The sequence below is a fragment of the Cyanistes caeruleus genome, chromosome 3 (genome assembly GCF_971803275.1).
Source record: "Cyanistes caeruleus chromosome 3, bCyaCae1.hap1.1, whole genome shotgun sequence".
NCBI lineage: Eukaryota > Metazoa > Chordata > Aves > Passeriformes > Paridae > Cyanistes > Cyanistes caeruleus.
This window is the reverse complement of record NC_141703.1, coordinates 45,999,858-46,020,254: the sequence shown is the minus strand read 5'-3', so window position 1 is coordinate 46,020,254 and position 20,397 is coordinate 45,999,858.

The window sequence follows — 20,397 nt, the reverse complement described above, 5'->3', positions numbered from 1 at the left end:
CATTCTTTTTTGTTATTTTAAAATTTGTTTTGCCCAGCTCATAGGTCTGCAGTCTCCAGATATTGGTGGGTTATTTGCAGTCTTAAGATTTTCACTGTCAGGATATGCCCTTGCTCTAATCATGCAGCACCTGTATATTTCTCCCTTATGGCAACTACTCAACTTAGTGGAAATATCTTTCCACATGTCAAGGCCCCTGCTGTCATCTGAAATTCATCCATACTCACTCATAGCTCAGGACTAGCAAGCAAAGATCTCTGGTTCTGTATCACAGGTACCAGTAGCTGCATACTGAGTAAAACTGTAAATTTTTCTGTGCTATGGATTTTTAAAGTAATTTCTTCAACCATTTAGGCCATTTCCTCATGGGTGGAATTGATGGTTAATTCCATTTTATTAAAAAACAGTAGTTTTATAAAAATTTGTTTCTTATCTTGAATTCTATTCCACACTGGTTTTCCAACAATATTTCCCATACACTAATGCATTCTCAAGCTGGGACTTGGAAAATTATCACTTAAGTACCCCAATTTGTATCTGTTCAGATAGGAACTTTGCTGCTTGTCTTGTCTTGTAGAACAGAGGGGAAGCCCTGTACTCCAGCTGCATGTACTGAAGGTGGGGGAGAAACTCTGTTGAAGGATGCATCCATCACCAAGTCTGCATGAATACTGTGTCCTCTGAGAAGAATGTAAGCTTCTTTCCTTCTTGTGTGGTACCCATTGAAACTGGAGGGATTGGTGTAAATTGGATGCTAAATGGTTGTACTAGATTGGGAAATCCTGAGGCATTTAATGTGGGCTAACCTGGGTTTTGGCTAATTTGGGCCAGTCATGGACCTTATCTCCAGCCCCATTCTCTGCTTTTTCTTAAACAGCTCAGTTAAAGGTCTACTAAATTGTATACATATGGGTATAAACCCTGAGAAAATCAGCTTCTACAGAGTTGTTAACTCATGTACATTTGGAGGGACAAAGACTTATTTTCTTTGTTTTATTTGCTGCTCAGTAGTTGTGACCATCACATCATGTGGCCAATGTTCATGTCAACATACAAAGTGAAAAAAGCATTTCACTTTGTATTATTTGAGATTTTTTTTTTTAACTTAGAATCTTTTCATAAAGATCTTTACACAAAGAAAATCTTTTCACTTTGTGTTGTTAACTCCTTCACCTCTAATTGAATGTGAACAAGAATTAATAAATCATCTGCATGTGAAATTACGTGGGCTCAGTTAACTTCTGATATTTTTGATGTGACCATATAACACACACACCATATGTATGCAGGGCATTGTGAACTTCTTGACTAACTCAAGGAAAGCAGACCCACTGAGCTTTGAATTTAAAGACAAGCCTGAACTAACAAGTCCCGGAAATGTGATTAAAAATTTTAAAAAAAGTAATTTTCCCCCCTCACATTGCCTTAGAACATGTTTCTTTTAGAACCTTTGGCATTTTTTGCTGCAACACCATTTAGTCATTACAAGGCAAAACAGTCCATAGGTAACAATAATCAAACTCAGACAGTGTTGTAAAACTAGTGGATACCTTGACAGAATAAAGTCTGGCTCTTACTGAGCATCAGCCTCCAGGGCATGTGGTCTGAATCAAAATATTTCACAGATCTGGGCTTTGAGACATTAAGTAACTTGAGCATTTTTATAAGTTCCTCAGTGCAGCTTAACTCTTCACTGTATTTTTTTCAACAACCTTGCTCAAAGGTACTATTGCTATTGTAGCAGTCATCTGCCATTGTGAGCAACCTATTAGGTTTGTGTGGGACTATAGCAGTGACTAAAATTATCTGTGTGTTTGCATGCATATTTGGTTTGGGCCTATGTAAATAAAATCATATAATTTGCAATTCCATGATTTAAAGAAGATTCTTAAGAAATAAGAGAAAGAAAGTAGGAAAGCAGAGCCTCTGAAAACTAAGCACTTCAGGGAAAAAAAAAATAAAATAAGAACTGTGAAGTTCTTACATACTGATGTTATAAAATTGGAAATAAGTTGATAATTGAATTGTGGTAACATAATAATATAATTCCAGAAATTAGTGACAAGGTGTTAATAGCTGGGATATGAAGGAGATAGTCCTCTGGGGAGTTAACTCCCACGACAAAATTTTTAAATTATTAGAATAGGTATATTCCTTACCTTTCTTAGCAGAAGTATAGGAAATATGTCACACCAAAAGGGTTTTTTGGGGCAGCTTTGGCTGCTCATAGAAGAAGGACAGAGTACTCACAAACTGTTACTAATTTCCCAGTGTTAAGGATATAAAATTTTGCTGCCTCAATAATCAGAAACTGAGGCTAAAGCTGCTATTCAGAAAAGAATGAGCTGGGATGGATCACCATGAAGATAAATGAGGGAAATACAGGGAAAATTATCTCTAATAAAACCCATATACTGATTCCCTTTTCTAAATGCAAAGGCAATGACTGAACAGGGTTTCCAGGGCACAGGAATAGGCAAAGATGTTAACAGCTGCATGGTGCTTCTGCTGCTTCCATCCGTCCACTGCCCTAGGCAATCATCTGTTTTTTCTATGCTCAAATGCAAATGTGAGATGAATTTTCTAATTCTTTCACAAACTAATATTTAAATCAGTGTATTTATAGCAATTTGCATTATATTAGAATTTATATCCATGCATATGTTGTTATTCTTGAAATGGAAAATGACAGCTGAAAATGCTGTTAGGTTGTCTCCGGTAATGTATTTGCTAGTGTATGAAACTCTGTGCTTGCATTCAAACATATTAACATATGTCTCTAATTCTCTGTTTGGACATGTTTTTGTGTTCAGGAACACTATTAAGGAGTCATGGGATAAATTTTAGCTAGGTCTTTGTCTATCCAAAGCATTTGGGTAGTTTTCAACACACCTACACACATTTTGATGCATGCATTTTGTAAGCACAAACGTTCAGGGGACATTAGTCACACAAACTTGTTTTTAAAGAGCTTATATATGACTTTGGAAGCATAAATACAACATTAAGTATAGCAGAATTCACCCATGCAAAATCAATGTACTTATGCTACTACATGTTGAAATTCAGTATTTCCTTTAGAGGACATATAGTACATGACTTCACCTTTTAAGTAACTATAGAAACCACAGTAAATACTGGGATCACCTTATTTTGTTAAAGGCAAAAAAGTAAAGTAGAATGTTTTTTTAGAATCAGCTTTTCAGGTATAAGACACTTCTTTCTATTAACCGAAGGTAAATAGCATGAAAAATAATTTATAATTTTTTGTCTAGATTTCTGTTACAGTCTCTGTGACTTGCTGAAATATGTGCCTTAGTACCTATTTACATATATTTTTAAACAGCTGTAGAACACTATCGACCTGATGTGTGGCAGGCTATCCAGGCATAAATAAAATTTTCATCTTGTTTACTTCTTTTTAAGATGAAAATGTCAAAAAACTGACTGCTTTTATGACCCATGATGAGAAATATCTCTCCCTTTCTAAGAGAGTGGAATTTGAATGAACTTAACGTATATGGTCCTATAAAAGGCTGAATCACTAAAGTAGTTAAAAAATTATTTTTTTCATGGAAAGTCAGAAAGATGTTACAAGGAACAAGTTGCCCTAGCAACTCTGGCACAAAGCAGCTGAGGTCAGTTAGAATTACTCTTACAGCTTGTTACACTGTTATTTCAGAATGGCATCAACAGCTCTACAGCTCAGGTTCCTTCTTAATTTCTGGCAGAAACTGCTATTCTCGGGGGTTATTAGTAATTTGACCATTTGGAGTTGCATGCAAGATTTGCACCAAAGATTTGGCGTATATGTTGTCATTACAGATGCTATTTTTTGTTGTATGAAAAAGTTCAAATTAATAAGTATTCTTCAGTTCTATGGTAAAATGAAGAAACAGACAATGACTTCTGATACTTTTGCATAAGTCCTAAAAAATAAATTGCTTTCTCTTTCATTGTTGGATAACAGTGGGGGGTTTTTGCAACCTCTTGAAAGTATGCATGCTTCATCATACTCAGAAACACTTCAAAATTATATAACCATTCAATTATATTAATTTATGGTTGGATGAGAATTTTAAACACCTCTGAAAATTATCTGATTCCATAATCACTCATATATTTATTTTTGGTTTCTTTTCTTATTAAACATAATATATTTTAGCAGTCATGACGAGCAAGATAATCAAGAAACAGGGAATATATAATATAAATAGAATACGTAAATACTGAACACAGATTCAACTTTGAATGACACCAACTAAATATACAATTCTTTGAAATTTACAAAAGTATTTTTTGACCTAATCAAAGGAGCCAAATAAAAAGAACCTAATAAAAGAACACATTAAATGGTTGTATAAACTGTACTCTCTCACTTTATCATTCTATATGGAACTAAACTATATCTAAATTGATACTAAAAAATTAGGTAAAGCTTAATTTATGTAAGTTCCTTAAGGCAAGTGGCTGGTTCACATATTGTCTCAAAGATCTTGGGTTATTTTGGAGCAAATAGGTCTGCTTTCTCAGCATTCATTTATATATATATATATATATATATCTATATATCTATATATATATATATATGCGCATTATTTTTTGTAAAGCAACAGTGCAGACTGATAAGAAAAGAGTACCAAGAAATGATCAAGCAGAAAGATATTGAAGTAATAATACCACTATCCTCATTTTCAAGCGGCAACCAGAATATCACATCCACTTTATAATTTCCTGACTTTACAGCTCTGCTTTCAAGCAGTTGTGACATCAGAACTAGGTCATAGAGAACAATTTTAACATCTTAGGAAGAAGTTCAAAATCCTAAAATTGATATACTTTCCTTTGCATATTTTCAGATGTTTATAAGCCATATGCTGGTTTTAAAGGTTAAAGAGATAATTTATACCTTAGTATGTGAGGAAAGATTAATTTAGTTTAGAGCTGCAGCTTGTTCAAGTCTCTAACTGGATGCTCTAACACTAACACCATTTCAGCTTATACACATTCTGGTTTTTATCTTCACAGGATTTACTTTAACCTTCTGGAAAATTAGTGAGTTGATCATTACATCTCTGCATGTAATGTACATGAATATATACAATCATAGGTTTACATACATACACAGCCTACAGATAAGATTTTCAAAATGGTTCCTTTAATGAAAAAAGTGAGGAAGTAAACTAAAAATGGAAAGAATCATAAAACCATATAAAAAAGGAGGTTGAAAGACACCTCCAAAGGTCACATCCTGCTCAAAGCAGGAGCAACTTCAATATTAACACAGGCCTTATCTTGGCGAGTTTTGAACATCTTCAAAGACAAAAATTCTGCAAGCTTTTGAAGTAAGCTGTCCCAGTGCTTAACCTCTCACTGGGAGGAATGTCTTTATCCAGTAGGAATTTTCCTTTTTTACAGCCACAGGCTTTTTTACCTCTTGTGCCTTTGCTGCGCGTGTATGACAAGTGTCTTACTCCATCAGGTGTACAGCACCTCTTTAACTTGCTGCAGAATAATGTGAGCTCTTTTCCCCTGCTTTCTCTTCCTCAGGCTGGACAGGTCCTGCTCTGTCAGCCTCTCTGCACACGTTTTATGTTTCAGACCCCTGAGCACCTTGGTATTCCTTGGCTGGAGTCCCTCTCATTCACTGACACTTTCTCTGTACCTGGGAGTCCAAAACTGGATTCCAGGCAATCTCACTCGGGTCAAACAGAGCAGAATAGTAATTTCCTTGACCTGTTGGCTTGCTGAAACAGCCCAGTTAATCATTTTGCTGCTAGAGTATACTGCCAGCTCATGGTCAACTTATTCAACATGAGGACTTCCATGATCTTTTCCATAAAAAAAACGCTTTCTGTCCAATCAGTTCAGAGCCTATGCTGAGACATGGGGTTATTTTGACTCAGGAAGGACTTTGTGTTTATTCAGCTGCAAAACTCAATGAGGTGTCTGTTGGTGTATTCTTACACTTTGCTGAGGTCTGCATGGATAGCAACCTGTCCCCCCAACCCACCATCATCTCCCCTTGATTTAGTATCACCCACAAAATTGCAGCTGGTGCATTCCATCCCTTTATCCAGGTAACTGACCTGAAACTGAAGAAATTGCTGGAAAATGTAATTTGTATTTTCTTCTTAAATTTATTTGCAAAATGGTGGATACCAAATTTCAGAGTTATGGGGAAAAAAATAAAAAACACCCTAATGTTAACTTCTCTCTCTTAAGAAGATTCTTAGGATAAGACAGCTAAATTGTAATAATTTGAAATTACCACTGAAGCAGGAGATTAACAGTAGTTTGTTTAATTCTTTCAGAATGCCAGAACATTGCTATACCTTCAGGTTTTGAGAACAGAAAATAATAAACAACTCTTACAAAGAATGAAGGTTGAATAGTAAGCAAATTATTTAGATGTAAACTTAGCATATTTCATCATGGAACCTTTATTTGCATTTTAATTCATTCTGTTTCTCTGCTGCATATACAATAATTTATCTTCATCTGAAAGCTCTATCATTTCCTAGAGTTAGGATATCTAGCAGTTTTGATGATAAACACACAGAACAAAAAAGAAGGAACAAACCCAATGTTCTGTGTCTGCCAAATCCATTCATTTCTCTATAATTTTATAAACTTATTAAAATGTGGTTGGTTTTTTTTTTAAATTTTGAGATATTTCATTTCTCTAAATCATTGTTTGTTTTGTTTTGCTCTCTACTCTGGTTTATGATTTGTACTTCAAGCAAAAAATACCTTTGTTGTCAGTGTTCATCCTTAATGCTTTTGATTCTCTTCATAAGTGCTAACATCCAATATAAAGAATAGGAACCTCGTATGTAGAATAAATATATCTCTTGGGGGAACCCCTCACATACCCTTTTTCTTCCAAATCTAGTATAAATACATTTCTGTATATTTTTCTTCTCTTCTTATTTTACTGTCATCTTGCCTTTTCTTCAGTGTCAGCTCTGCTCTCGCTTACTGATCTTTCTCTATTTATCTTCTAAGACTTGCTTAGTCTTCTTAAATGGATTGCCATACTCTATCCTCACTTTTTCTCCCACTGGGAAGCTTCAATTCTCTTTTGTCATCTCAAAGCTCAGAGGAGTTCAGTCACTCTCGAGTCTGTCTTTGTTCATCTCCGCAACTTGTTGAAGACTTTGTGGTATTGAGGTGGGAAAGGACAGGTACCCTCAGATTCATTTAGCTTTAAAATAAATAATTAATATACAATGTTCTGCCTTTCTCCCAGATTTTTTTTTCCTTCCACTCTAGGTAGAGAATTTCTATCCGCATCTAAATGCATATTTTGCCTGAAACCCATAGTATTAGAGGACTGCACTCTGATGACAGTAATAGACAATGTTATGGCAAAGGTGTTTTTTTCCTTCTACTGTAAATTGCATCCTGTTTCTGAGATATGATGTCCATACCACAGTATGACAGATAAATATAGTGAATTTTTTCTATACATTTGTTGTGGTTTTCTTGATGTATTTTACAAAGACATAATGAGTTAAAAGACATTCTCTTTAAGAGAACAACTTCTTTAGATTAACTATAATTTCACTTACAGTACTTGTTTTATGATTAATATATGATATGAAAAATCAATTTCCACTGAAAATACTGAAGATTGAGTGATTGTATCCCAGTTTAAGAAATTTCAGAAGTCTCTCAGAATGACTAAAACAAAATATGAGATTAAATATGTAAGGTAGGAAATTGCAGTTTTCACTTAAGTTCTAATTTAGTTTTTATGAAGAGCTAATAAGAAAGCTCCTTCCTTAAATTTTTACATTTTAGAATGAGAGGATGGTCATTTATATTATCTATCTGCTCTCCTAGAACCTTTCTGTAGTTAAGTGTAGGTGCAGATGTGCACAAAACATTTTTTCTATTATGTTAAAAATGGGAATCCAAAAAGGTGGGCTTTTATTTTAGCTCTGCAGTGAATCCAGAAGTCCTGCTTCTTTACAAACCAGTTTTAAATGCAGTGAGTGTTCTTCTAATGAACTAAATTGTAAAGAAATCATAAATACCTATCTTTGATTTAGAACAGATTTTGTTCTTTGTGGATGAGAAGACATAAGAGTGCTGTGTTTTTAGGTGTTTGTAATACCCCTCTGTGAATCAAGACACACAGGTGATTTGATGGTGGCAAAAAAAAAAACCATACCTGAAATGCAAAGAGTAAATTTATTTAATTACCTTACTGGCTGAAGGATCCCAAAACAGTACTGGGAGACAGCAAGACGCACAAAATGATGATGCAGGCCCCATCAGGCTCAGTTCAATCCTAGAGGGTTGCTGAGGTTGCTGTTGGCACCCATTTATAAAAATCTCGTGCACTCATAACTTACCATCATGCTGTGATCTGCTTTGTGCTTTTTATGATCTCTGCTTTGATGCCTCTCCCAACAGGGAGATCAAGGAGCCTGGGAGATGGTCTCTAAGTCTCGGTAAACACCTGTTATCTCTACACAGAAATTCTACTTCTGAAAACAGACCGAGGATAAACAGCAGCAGGCATAATATATGGTTTCCTACACTGGTATTCTCCAGGCCTCTTCATTCCCAGCTGCAAGGTCACTTGAGTGAATCTACCTCTCCTCACCATTCTTCTGCATTTGACCCTTTCCTCCCAACAATCCCTTCTTCTCTCAATAAAAATATCCGAAATATTGATAACAATGTGTCAAAAAATGTGGGACTTCGGTGTTTTAAAGAAAAGATACAAGGAGAATACACTAAATGGCAAAAGTGACACTAAGTGGCAAAATACAGTGAGCAGTGCCAATTTCCAGGACAAAAATTAGATGAGTAAAATGAATTTGGACCACTGCAGTACTGCATGGATTTCAAAGGTATCAGAAACCATTAGGAACTAAATATCTGAAGTAGTGGAAGTGGGTGTCATTGGTTAAGTTTTGAGTTCTGTAACAACTCCATTAGAGTAGCAGATAACTTTGGTGAAATTAGAATGTATGCAAACAAGACATTTTGTTTTAAATCATAAAATCTGTAACATTTTTAATTTTGAGATTTGCAACAAGTATAGTCACATTGAATCCACTTGAAAGTTTTTTAGCAAATCCTAAATTTACCTCTCTAGAAATGTGGGTGGAATTTCATTCAGTTCTTACAGAGGGAAAGATTTTTAAAAAATTAGTGTAAGAAGTTATCTACATTTGAGATGGTTATCTAGAGTCTGCTTACATTAAGTGAAGTGCAATTCATTTCTTTTTAAAATAGATTATCTTGTGCATTAACCTTGGTAGGCAGCTAAGATCCACACAGCCACTTACTCCTCCACAGCAGGATGGTGGAAAGAGTCAGAAGAGTAAAAGTGAGAAAATTTGTAGGTTGAAATAAAGACAGGTTAGTAGGAAAAGCAAAAGCTGTGTGCACAGAAAAGCAAAATTAAGAATTCATTCATCACTTCCATCAGCAAGCAGGTGTTCAGCCATCTCCAGGAAAAGTAATTGTTACTTGGGGAGACAAACAACATCACTCTGAACACCCCTTTCCTTCCTTATTCCCCCAGCTTTGTACACTGCCCATGATGCCACGTGGTACAAGATATCCCTTTGGTTGTTTGAGGTCGGCTGTCCCATCCAGATTCTCTCCCAGCTTCTTGTGCACTCCCAGACTCCTCACGGATGGGGTGGTGTGAGGAGCATAAAAGGCCTTTACTCAGCATAAGCACTGTTCAACAATCATGAAAACATCTTTTTGTTATCAATGCTGCTTTCAGCACAAATCCGAAACATTACCCCTCTTTAGCCTCTATAAAGAAAAGTGACTCTATCCCAGACAAAATTAGTGCAGATGATTAAATTGTCACAAGCTTTCCCTGAAAATATTTATACCAATACAGTTGCTACAAAGGAGTTTCCAGACATTCCCTCAGATGTAGACATATACAGTATAGACACAAAAGGTTAAATGACATTAATTCCACCCATAAAGTCTGGTCATCAAATTTCCTCATTAACCATTGGAGACAAGCAATTACATCTAAAATTAAATTAATCTCATTCTAAAATAGGTGTCTAAGACAGGCAGGATAAATTATACCCTGATGGTATAAATTATTTTCTTCATATTATTTATTCAATTTTAATTTAAACCAGGGCATGAATCCTGACTTACAAATTAATAAATAAAACCCCAATAAAACCAAAATAACCCCTCCCACAAAAAACAACCAATGAAACAAAGTAAAAACCGCCCCTGGATTGAAGTGCTGTTCAATGGGTTTATTCCTGTTCACACACCACATGTGAGCTTCCCTCCCAAGTCTCCACAATTTTACTCTAACCTGTTGCACACTGGCAGCGACTGCCAACACCTGTGAAGGTCTCACACTAACAGATCACAGAATTGTAGTCTTTGTTAATAAAATGTGGCAGGTCAAGCTTTGAGGACTGCCAGTGACAATATCTGACTGGTGTTACAACCTGCCCCTGAAGTGGGAAACTGAGGCTCTTATTAATACATCTTTTGGCGAGGATTAGTGGGAAATAACCCTGAATGATCAGTATTTATATATGTTATTTTTAATATTATATGTGTGTGTGTATATATGACAAGTTTCTTCTAGAAAAATTTGGTTGGAATGGAAAGAAGGAATGTAGCCATTTTGGTTTTATCCATGGAAATATAACAGTATGAAAGTATAAAAAAAACACATAAGAAAATCTATAGGCAAAAGGAAGAAAAGGATAAGAGGAGATAGCAGAGGGGAAAGATATCACTACCCATGCATCCAGAGACAAAACTTGATTGTTGCAATGTAGAAGTCCATTGGTCAAAGTCTTAGTCCATCAGTGGTAGGGGAGGTTCAAGACAGGTTCAGGTTCTGGTGGGAGTGCCCAGGCCCCTCCCCTGATGGGGAGTTTTCCACCTGAGCCTTATCAGGAGGGAGAAAATTGGCATGATAAAAAGCAATCTCTTACTTTGTAGGATCTGCTTCTTAAAGGCCTCTTCCTTCACCTGGCTCACACCCAGCTTGCTGTTAAACAAGGGTCAGTTTGTCATTGCCATCCTTCCACAGTGCTGCTCACATCCCCTGCACCTGGGCTGTCTTTGTGCAGGCCAGAGGGTTTGCCACCACAAAGCTCTCCTCCCTCCCTCTCAGTTGGGGGCTTTTGTAAATGGATGATTGATTGAGTCATTAACCTTTAACATTTCCATCTCTCACAATTGGAAGAGCCTTTTCAAAATGATATACTAACAAGTTGCGATCTTAATTTGCTCTTCCTTAGACTGTGTGTAGGAAGTCAGTCATACTGATTGCAATTTTTCTTTATTACAATGTAGTTTTATATCCAGACTTTTCCCACAGACAACTACAAAAGTACTTTAAAATAGTGATGATATTGTTGTCACCATTAAATCTGATTTGTGCTGTAAGCAGGATCTGCAGTTTTCTAGAATTTGTAATTTGGACAGTTCAAGGAAAATTTTGGGTTGGTTTAATTTTTTTTAAATAGTGCTTTATTTAGTTAGTTGTTTATTTCTCTATTTTAATTAAAATACTTTTCCATTTTATAATTTTAAATTTTCCTCTGTAATCATGCACTTCAAAATTTCTCTGCCTCTTTTTCCTAATTTGAAGGACAGATTTCATGATTTTCAAAAAATATAGTATATTTAAAGATGGTTTAGGGTTTTGAACTGATTTGAAACATTGTTTATGAAAAACTGGAATTTGACTCATCAAGTTATAAATTACACTTAAACTTCATGAGGTTATTTCCAAAGAAGTTTTAAAAAATATTTAAAAAAAAATGCCACAGCAACTGAAAACCAAGAAAATTTTGATCTCTGTCTCTTCCTTTTTATGTGATTGGTGTTGTCACCTTCTGTGTGGGTGTTGAATAAACTGCTCAGTGTTCAATCATAAGATCAGAAATGAACACCATAGCATAAGAATAGACATCAGAGGTCGGCTCAAAAGTCCATCTAACTTAGAATGCTGCTTCCAAAACTGGATGACAATAGAAAAACAATATCATAATAGAAACAGAGTATTAAGATAAGGTAAACTCTTGGTGATGCTTCTCAGAAAGTTTCCCAACCACCAACAATCTGCATGTGAGAAACTTGTCAACAAAGTTTTCTAAGTTTTTAGTGTCACTTGATGGTTTTCCTTTGCTCAGAGTTGTCCATTTTCTCTTGAATATCCGTCAAGCTTTTTAAACTCATCAGGATGCTGTGGCTAGAAGTTATACAACTGAAGTTTTCATTTTATAAAAAGATTCCTCCTTATGTTTATTCTGTATCTACCATCTGCTAGTTTCATTCATTTGTATTTTGAGAGAGACAATAAACAACTGTATTCCTCATGCCATTCACATTTTCAAAGATGTCTATTTTTGTTTATTCCATCATTCATTTCTTACCTATCTTTGCCACAATTCCCTGGTCATACTTGCTCTTCCATGCATTTTTTCCAGATATATGTATTTTTCTGCTATAGAAAGAGAGGAAAGAGACTATATCTGCCCTAAGTAATCAGAACATCGATTACTAGAAATATGTGTAGTGGCATAGAAATATTCTCCAAGTCCTTTCAATGTAATTTCTATTATTCCACTTGGTACTCTTAAATGCTTCTGCGCATAGATTCTTCTTCAGAATTTTCATTCCAGGAACAAGAATTTTCACTAGTGTTGAAGATAAAAGTGTGTGTTTCAGCACATAAGATTTAGGACTGAGTCCTGATTTCTGATGTTTTAATGCCACTTTCTGAATTAAGTCACTCGAAAATCTGAAGAGATTCAGTTTGAGGGCTAAGGTAAACTTTTTTATTATAAATCCCCTTCTTAAATGACAGTAGAAGTAAGTGTAGTAATATTACTGCATATCAGCATTTCAAGGAATTTAAAGACTTTTTTGCTAATTGTTGTAGCTTGCAGAGATTGAGAAGTTTGTTTTCCTGTTATCTTCTTTTAATTTATAAAAATTTTGGTTTTTAATGAGAAGAAAATAAAGATCCATAGTGACAAAATGGTAAATAATGTAAAATGTATTTTTACCAGGGATTAATATTTAAGCAATAATTTCATACATATCAAATAATAACCACTATTGATCTATATTTTATTATGAAAACTGAAAATTTTAAAGCTGAATGTGTTCAACTCGCAGTGAAGGTATTTACAGGTCATAGAGAAATGAACCAATCAAGAAGATGATCAATGCAGTTTCCCAATTTTTAACAACATCAACATTTTATTGCAAAAATAACCAGTCTCATTTTAAAACCCAAATCATATATAATTTTAAAGTTATAACAAAAGAAGTGAGTAGCACAGCTAGCATCCTTTCCTTATTCACCTCCAGAATCCATTTATTTGGTCCCTTTTCTGTTAGGATTTAGGGAGGGAGGGAGGGAGTAAAAGGTTGATTTACATTTCTATTTGAGATTTCTGTGGAAACCTGGAAATATATTCATTAACAAACCTTATTTTTGTATCACTTTTATAAAATTTACTCATCAGTAGAGGCACAAAAGAGATTTTTTTATGAAAAGCATGAGGACACTTATCTAAGAAAAATGGTTATTAGTCAGACTCAGCAGTGGACACGTGCTGTAGTTGAATGCTGCCAAAGTGGGTCTTTACAATGATTATGCACTAATATTTTTGCATTCACATTTCTAAATATAATTTTATCACAACTGTGATCTTTATCTGACATGAATTTTGTTGTTAACACTCTTACAATATCAACACTGTTTTTCTTCCCAAAAATGTGATGTGGCATTTAAACAGTCTTATACACGTCAATATCCCAATACCCAATATTTAACTTAAAATTATACTTGCAAAAGTGAAATGCACTACCTCTTTCTGCCTTTGTGCCTGTAGAAATACTTGGATTCTGTTATTAAAAAGAGTTCTAAGATTGTGGAAATGAAGTTATTTGATTGTATGCAAAATTTCATAATCATTATTAAAGACATCAAAAAAGCCCAGATTTTTTCAGACTGAAATATCATTATTTCATCTTGCTAAAGATATGTAACAGAAATATTTAATTTTTTTTTGTAATTTGTGTCAGTCAAGGTTCCTCTGAAAAATACAGAAATCTTTAATAATTTAAATTCCATTTTGTGATGTACATGTGTGTACATGTACAGTCCTTTAGAAGTACAGAGAATCCTCTTCAGAGAAAATTAACTTGGTGAAGGTACAAGTTTAGCGGTTGTATGTGGACTTTTGGCCCAATTACTCTTTACAGGTTTTTGCATTTTACTACAACATAACAATTATTGCCTTCACCAAGAAAATCCATATCTTGTTCCTAGTGTTATCCTGTATTTTTTGTGTGACTCTTAAAAAAACAAAAGGACTGTGGACAAGTTTCTCTATTTGTAAAATAAGATAACTTTCTAAAAAGAATATTAGTCAACAGTAATCAGTGTTTTTAAGAGATTCTGACAAATGCAATAAGCAATAGTAAAGAACAGTTATTTCAATTACTACTGAACCCTAATTACAAAAAAAAATTAAAAAATCTGCTTTCCAGTCAGGCTGCAAACTTGATGCATTTGTAAATCAGATTTATTTTGTACACTAGCAAAAATCTGAATCCAATCTAAATATTTTCTTACTTATAAAATGTATGTGACAGCTTTGTGTTATGAATTCTGTCACTTTCATTATTTGAAAATTATGTGATCTATCAGTAGACAGAATATCTTGCATGGTTCACCCTTTACCACACTTGTTTTGATTGTTTTAATATTACTTGTAATTAGGAGTGCAATGCTGAATTATAAAAATATTAAGCAAAAATAGAAGTTACTGACTGGAACATTTTATGATGGAGAAAACAACTCTGAGCTTTCAGAAAATTGTCTTAAGGCTTCCTAGCATAATGCCAAATGATGAAGTACTCAGTTAATGAAATGTCAAATTAAGGATATCTATTCTATGATTTATATAAGCTTCTGTACATTGAAGGTGGTTTGGGTTTGTTTGGGTTTTTTTTTGCTATTCACCTGAAACTGACTACAATTAGCTCAAAATAGCTGATGATACTACAAAGTGTTTGAAATTGGAGGTAAACAACTTTAGATTTCTAATTGAGTAATCATGTCACAGGGATCTAAATATCACAGAATAATTGAGGTTGGAAGGAACTTCTAGAGATCCTCTAACCCAAACCCCCTGCTCAGGTAGGGTCACCTAGAAGCAGTTGCTGATGACCATGTCCAGAGGATTTTAACTTTTTCTAAGAACAGACACTCCATAATGTCTGTGGGCAACATGTACCTGGTCATCCTGACCATAAGAAAAGGTATCACCCGATGATCAGAGGGAACTTCCCATACTTCACTTAACACCCATTGCTTCTGTTCCTGTCATCACCACTGGAATGGCCTAACACCATCCACTTTGCACTCTACCTGTGGTACTTATAGGCATGGGTAAAATCCCCCCAACTTTTCTCCCCATTTGAAAGAAAAAAGGAGGCCTAGAAAAAAAAAAAAATAAAATGTATGCAACTACATTCTTTGACCCCAATATATTTGTTTCAAATGAACTCCAGTGTGGCTTTATCATAGCTCAGTCTGTCACTTTTGAAGTCAGTCCTGACTTCAGGGATATGTCCCTGTAACTACATCACTTTCTATATCTGGTATCAGAAAAAATAAGATTCCCTTTAATTACAGGATGTGAAAGGTCACTTTCATCTGCTCTCTTTCCCTAGCTCATTCCCTCTTCTCCTCCTTGACCCTGAAGCTGGGCCATACTCCTCAGCCTTGTTCTCGTATTTTAGACATGTAGCAAGGCCTCTCCTCCTCTACAAGATGTCCTCAGCTTTAAGCAACTGCAGCATGTATCCTCACTAAGGATCAGAAGTTGAAGGATATTCCAAGGGAATTTACTTGAGAAAACAAGCATACAGTGTTAAGTACAAAAATGATTCATTATTACCAGTGAAAATCATCAGAAGAACAGCAAATAAATAATTTACTGTTGCCATAAATAAGATAAAATCAATAGCTTCACCTCAAGATGTAAGAGCATAGCTGAAGGCTCTTTAATTGCCTAGTGTAGATAAAACCTGTGAGGTCAATGCAAGCAAGGCATTGAAAATGCACAAGGAAGCAGAAAATGTGAGCAACTTTATACAGAATTGACTGAGTTCACCACTGCCAAGAAGAAGAAGACATGGGAAATAAAGGATGAGTAAATAAGGCAATATATAATTGAATCTATGTCTGGATATTTTACATACATTCTTTTATCAAATATAATTTATCAGGAAGCTGACAATTCATCCAATGGGAACTAAGGTAGAAAAGAACAAGCCACCCAGTGGGAAACTAGGCAGATAGTTCTGGTTGTTTAACAGGCATCAAGGGTCTGAAGCTGCCAGCCTAGGCAGTGGTTATGTATAACCACCCACAGGCATGGCAGCCACAGCCAAGCTCAAGGACTTGTGTGGCTCTGAGAACAATGACATAATAATTATGTGCATATGAGCCCTGGCAGAACAATCCACAAGTGTGTTAAATAATGGTAGTGGCCCAATATGAGCAATGCCCACCTAGGAAGATGAAAGTGTAAATTTAGCACGCCCCAGACACAAAGTATGGGAATGACAGTAGAGCAATGGAAGGTAATACTCAGATACCTTCTTGAAGGCACAGAACAACAGAATTCATTAGCATTACAATCAAAATGTATGGGACTTTGCTGGACAAGTGGGAGCTGTGCAGGATCATGTATGTAAGGATGAAACTCTCTTCTTATTGTCAAATGACACAGAAGCTGAATGAATTGCAGCAGTGGCACACAACAGCATATCAAGGTATCCTTCATGCTGAAATGACTCACTGCTCAGCCTCTAACAGAGTATCTAGAAAGTACATAGCTCCCCTTAATACATCTCCTGCTGTATTGCATCTTTGTCAGATGGCTGCTGTCAGCTTCTGGACTATTATGTTCATCATTACATCCTACCTTAACATGTTCATAACTGTTACAGTGTTACCCTTGCCATGGTTATAAACATAACCTCGTATGCTGGTAACAGCATAAAGAGCAGGGAGTGTGCATTATTCCCAAAGTGATCTCTGAACTCTGACATAGCCTGGAGCAGACTACAGGATGGGCAGACTGCCCTGGATGGCAAACCAGGTTACAAAACAGTGCTGAGAGAACAATGGACACTTTGGCCAGCATCCTGAACAACAGTGATTCCCTTGGGGAAATTAAGTAGTAGATTGGTGCGGTGTCACAGATGCCTTAATCTTTGTCTTACTAAGGACCCTTCTGTTCACAATTCAGTGGTTTACTTTTCATGTACATCCCAGTTATCCTTGACCTAAGCTGTTGTGGCTGTATTTTTCTGAAAGTTTTGTGGCAATGCTTTTCCCTTGCTGTTACCATGCACACATATGAGTAGCTGTCTGGTAAAAAATTAATTGTGTCTATCAAGCCTTCTCCCAACAAGATGATACTTGTTTTTGCTGATTTTTAAAATATGCCAATACCTTTTTGTGTCTAATAAAATATTTTGAAAAATAAACTATTAAAACATATTTTCTATTTTGTTCTATTTTGTTGTGTTTTACCTTGGTTGTCTTTTAGAATTTCCCTCAGTCCTCTTTAAAATGATCACGTGCCTTGTCTGCAAAAAGTAATTTTCAGAATTAGGATGCACCTTTTTTTATCCCCTTAATCACGTGATAATGGGAGACATCAAAGTATCAAATGTCAGTATTTCTGTTCAACACATGAAACCTCCTTGTAATTATTTATGTGTTTGCTTATCTCACACATATGGTTACACTTACGGTTATCTGACTGTGAAGTTTCAAAGAAATGGGGCTTTTTCTCCCTTACACCCATTCTTCCAGAAGACTAAAGTCAACTGAAATACGGACATGAACCACTTGCTTGGGAATATATGATTTTGGGTTTTGATGACTGCTTTTGCATAGGTGAGAAAATAATGACCTATTCCAGTAATTATTATACGTAAGTATAGTTTCACCATTCACATACTAAGAGTTTCAAAACATTTGCAATTTAAGTACAAAACAGTTCTGCTCCTTTTTTGTCCAAACCAGGATAGAGAACTGAGAATTAAATGCAAAACAGCCTTTGTATACCTACTATACCTAAGTACAGTATTCCTGGAAGCTGCCATGTTATAAAAGGTTATTGTACTCTTTTCCTGATACAATAGATGTCATTCCTGTTTCAAAAATAACAGTGTTTATTGAAGACTTATTCCCACAGTCTTTATTATATGAAATTGTTTTGGAACTTCAATTTATGCACATACAGTATACATACCTATTGATTTAATTCTAGAAAATCCATACACATTTTCTGGTCCAGTGTTTTCAATATGTTATATTTTGACAGTTGGAAACAAGTCAAATTTGGGTTTTACTGGTTGCCAGTTCATAAAGCATCAACATAATTTTAATGGAATTCTATATCTTAGAATGTTAATGTGAAATAATATCTAAGCACATACTAATTTGCAGAAGAATGAGAGTTCTCTCTCTAAAGGTATGAAATTAATACATAAACAAGTAATGAAGAATTTCAAAATCACATTTTCCTCCATAAGTATGCATTCAAGTGATTTCAATGATGTGCATATTTGATTAATTGCATTGTAGGATTAAAAAAAAAATAGAAATATACAAAAATCTTCCTTACTGTGCACAGTTGTTTTTAAACTCATCTAAAAAGCTTACAGGCATTTAATATTACAGCTGAGTTTCTCAGCCGTCTTTAGATATTGTGTGGGTGGACTGAAGGAAAAAAAAGTGATTAGCTGCTTTATTTCTCCTGACTTTTAAATTGTGGATTTCTTTCTATTTATTTCTCAATATGTCCTTTATGACTAACACCCAAGGATAGATTCTATCGATTAGAATTTTGTCCTTTAGGTGTCATAGAGCAGTGTAGATGACAAGATTCTTTGAAATCTCTGCAGAAAAATGAGCATAATTCCACACTTGCTTTTTTAATAATAATATTAATGAAGAATAATAGTAATTTTGAAGATTTTACACAGGAAAAAAATTATTAAAAAAATATTATGTAGATATGTAGAATGAAGGCTGAAGATTAAAAAACTAAGCTAATACCATCAAAATGACAGTAGGCTAGCATGAAATAAACAAAATTACAGTGGCATGAAATAACCTCTGCTGTGTAGGAGGTGAGATCAGATGATCTAATGGTTCCTTTTGACCTTAAATCTGTGCTATTATGAAATTTCCCATCTTGTCACGGTGTAGAATTTTTGTTGAAGTGTTATGTTCAGCCAGAAACTAGGGATCAGATGAAGAAGGTGGCTCTGTCAGGGACAATAGAAATGAGGTTTGGGAAATCAAATCAAATATATCAGAAGTGTCAAAAGAGTTGTGAATTTGAAATTGAGGAAAGTAAATGTCAGGAGTAAAGGAGGACTTTGATAAAAGGAAGCATTAGAAAGTTTAGCTGTCTTAAATGATCTAAATGTAAGTTGTTTGAATTTTATATTCCTCTTACATCATTCATAAAGTGCATAGTTCCTTTCACAGGTTTCTATGCTTGACTCCTTGTTGCACAAACTTTGATATAATTCTGCTAAATGTTTACCTGCGCTGTGTATGACCTAGGATGTGCAAGTAAATTGATTAGCCCTGCCACTTAATACAGTCACCATCCACTCAGTAAAGAAGAGCCTGTTTCTTGTGCCATCCATCTGTTCCACTGGCTGGCAGCTCCCTGACATGGCAGAAATCCAAGGACTGGCCAGGTTTACAAAAGAAAGAAAAGAGGTTTACAACAGCCATGCTGTCTGGAAGGTCATGACAGGAACCTGACAATGAAAATTAAGGGCTTCCTGTGAAATATGATCACATTAGCACTGAACTATTCAATGTGCCTGCTGGGATGAGGATCATACTGTTTGATGTTTAGTATTTATTCCATGGCAACTATGGCATCAGTATTCATCTCTCATCAGTAAATGGCAACTGTCAGTATGCATGTGGTTTGGCAAAGTACTCGATAGACTTCTGTGACAGACAAACACTTCCTAGCCCACTGAGAAGCAAGTTGTTAACAGAAAGGCCCAAAGATTCACTAAAGGTATTTGTACAGAAATCTGAACTGGAGTTGAATGCCAGTATAAGCAGGATATTCTAGGCTGCTGGCATAATTACCCTCTTCACAAAAAAAAAAAAAATTAAAAATAAATAAATAAAAAAAAAAATCCTAAAGCCAGCTCAGACAAATGCAGATAAACTTCCAATTTATGGAAAGACACAAACCACTTTTTTGTTTTAGTCCACCTACATAAAGACAGCTGAGAAATTCAGCTAAAATATTACATGCCTGTAAGCTTTTTGGATGCGTT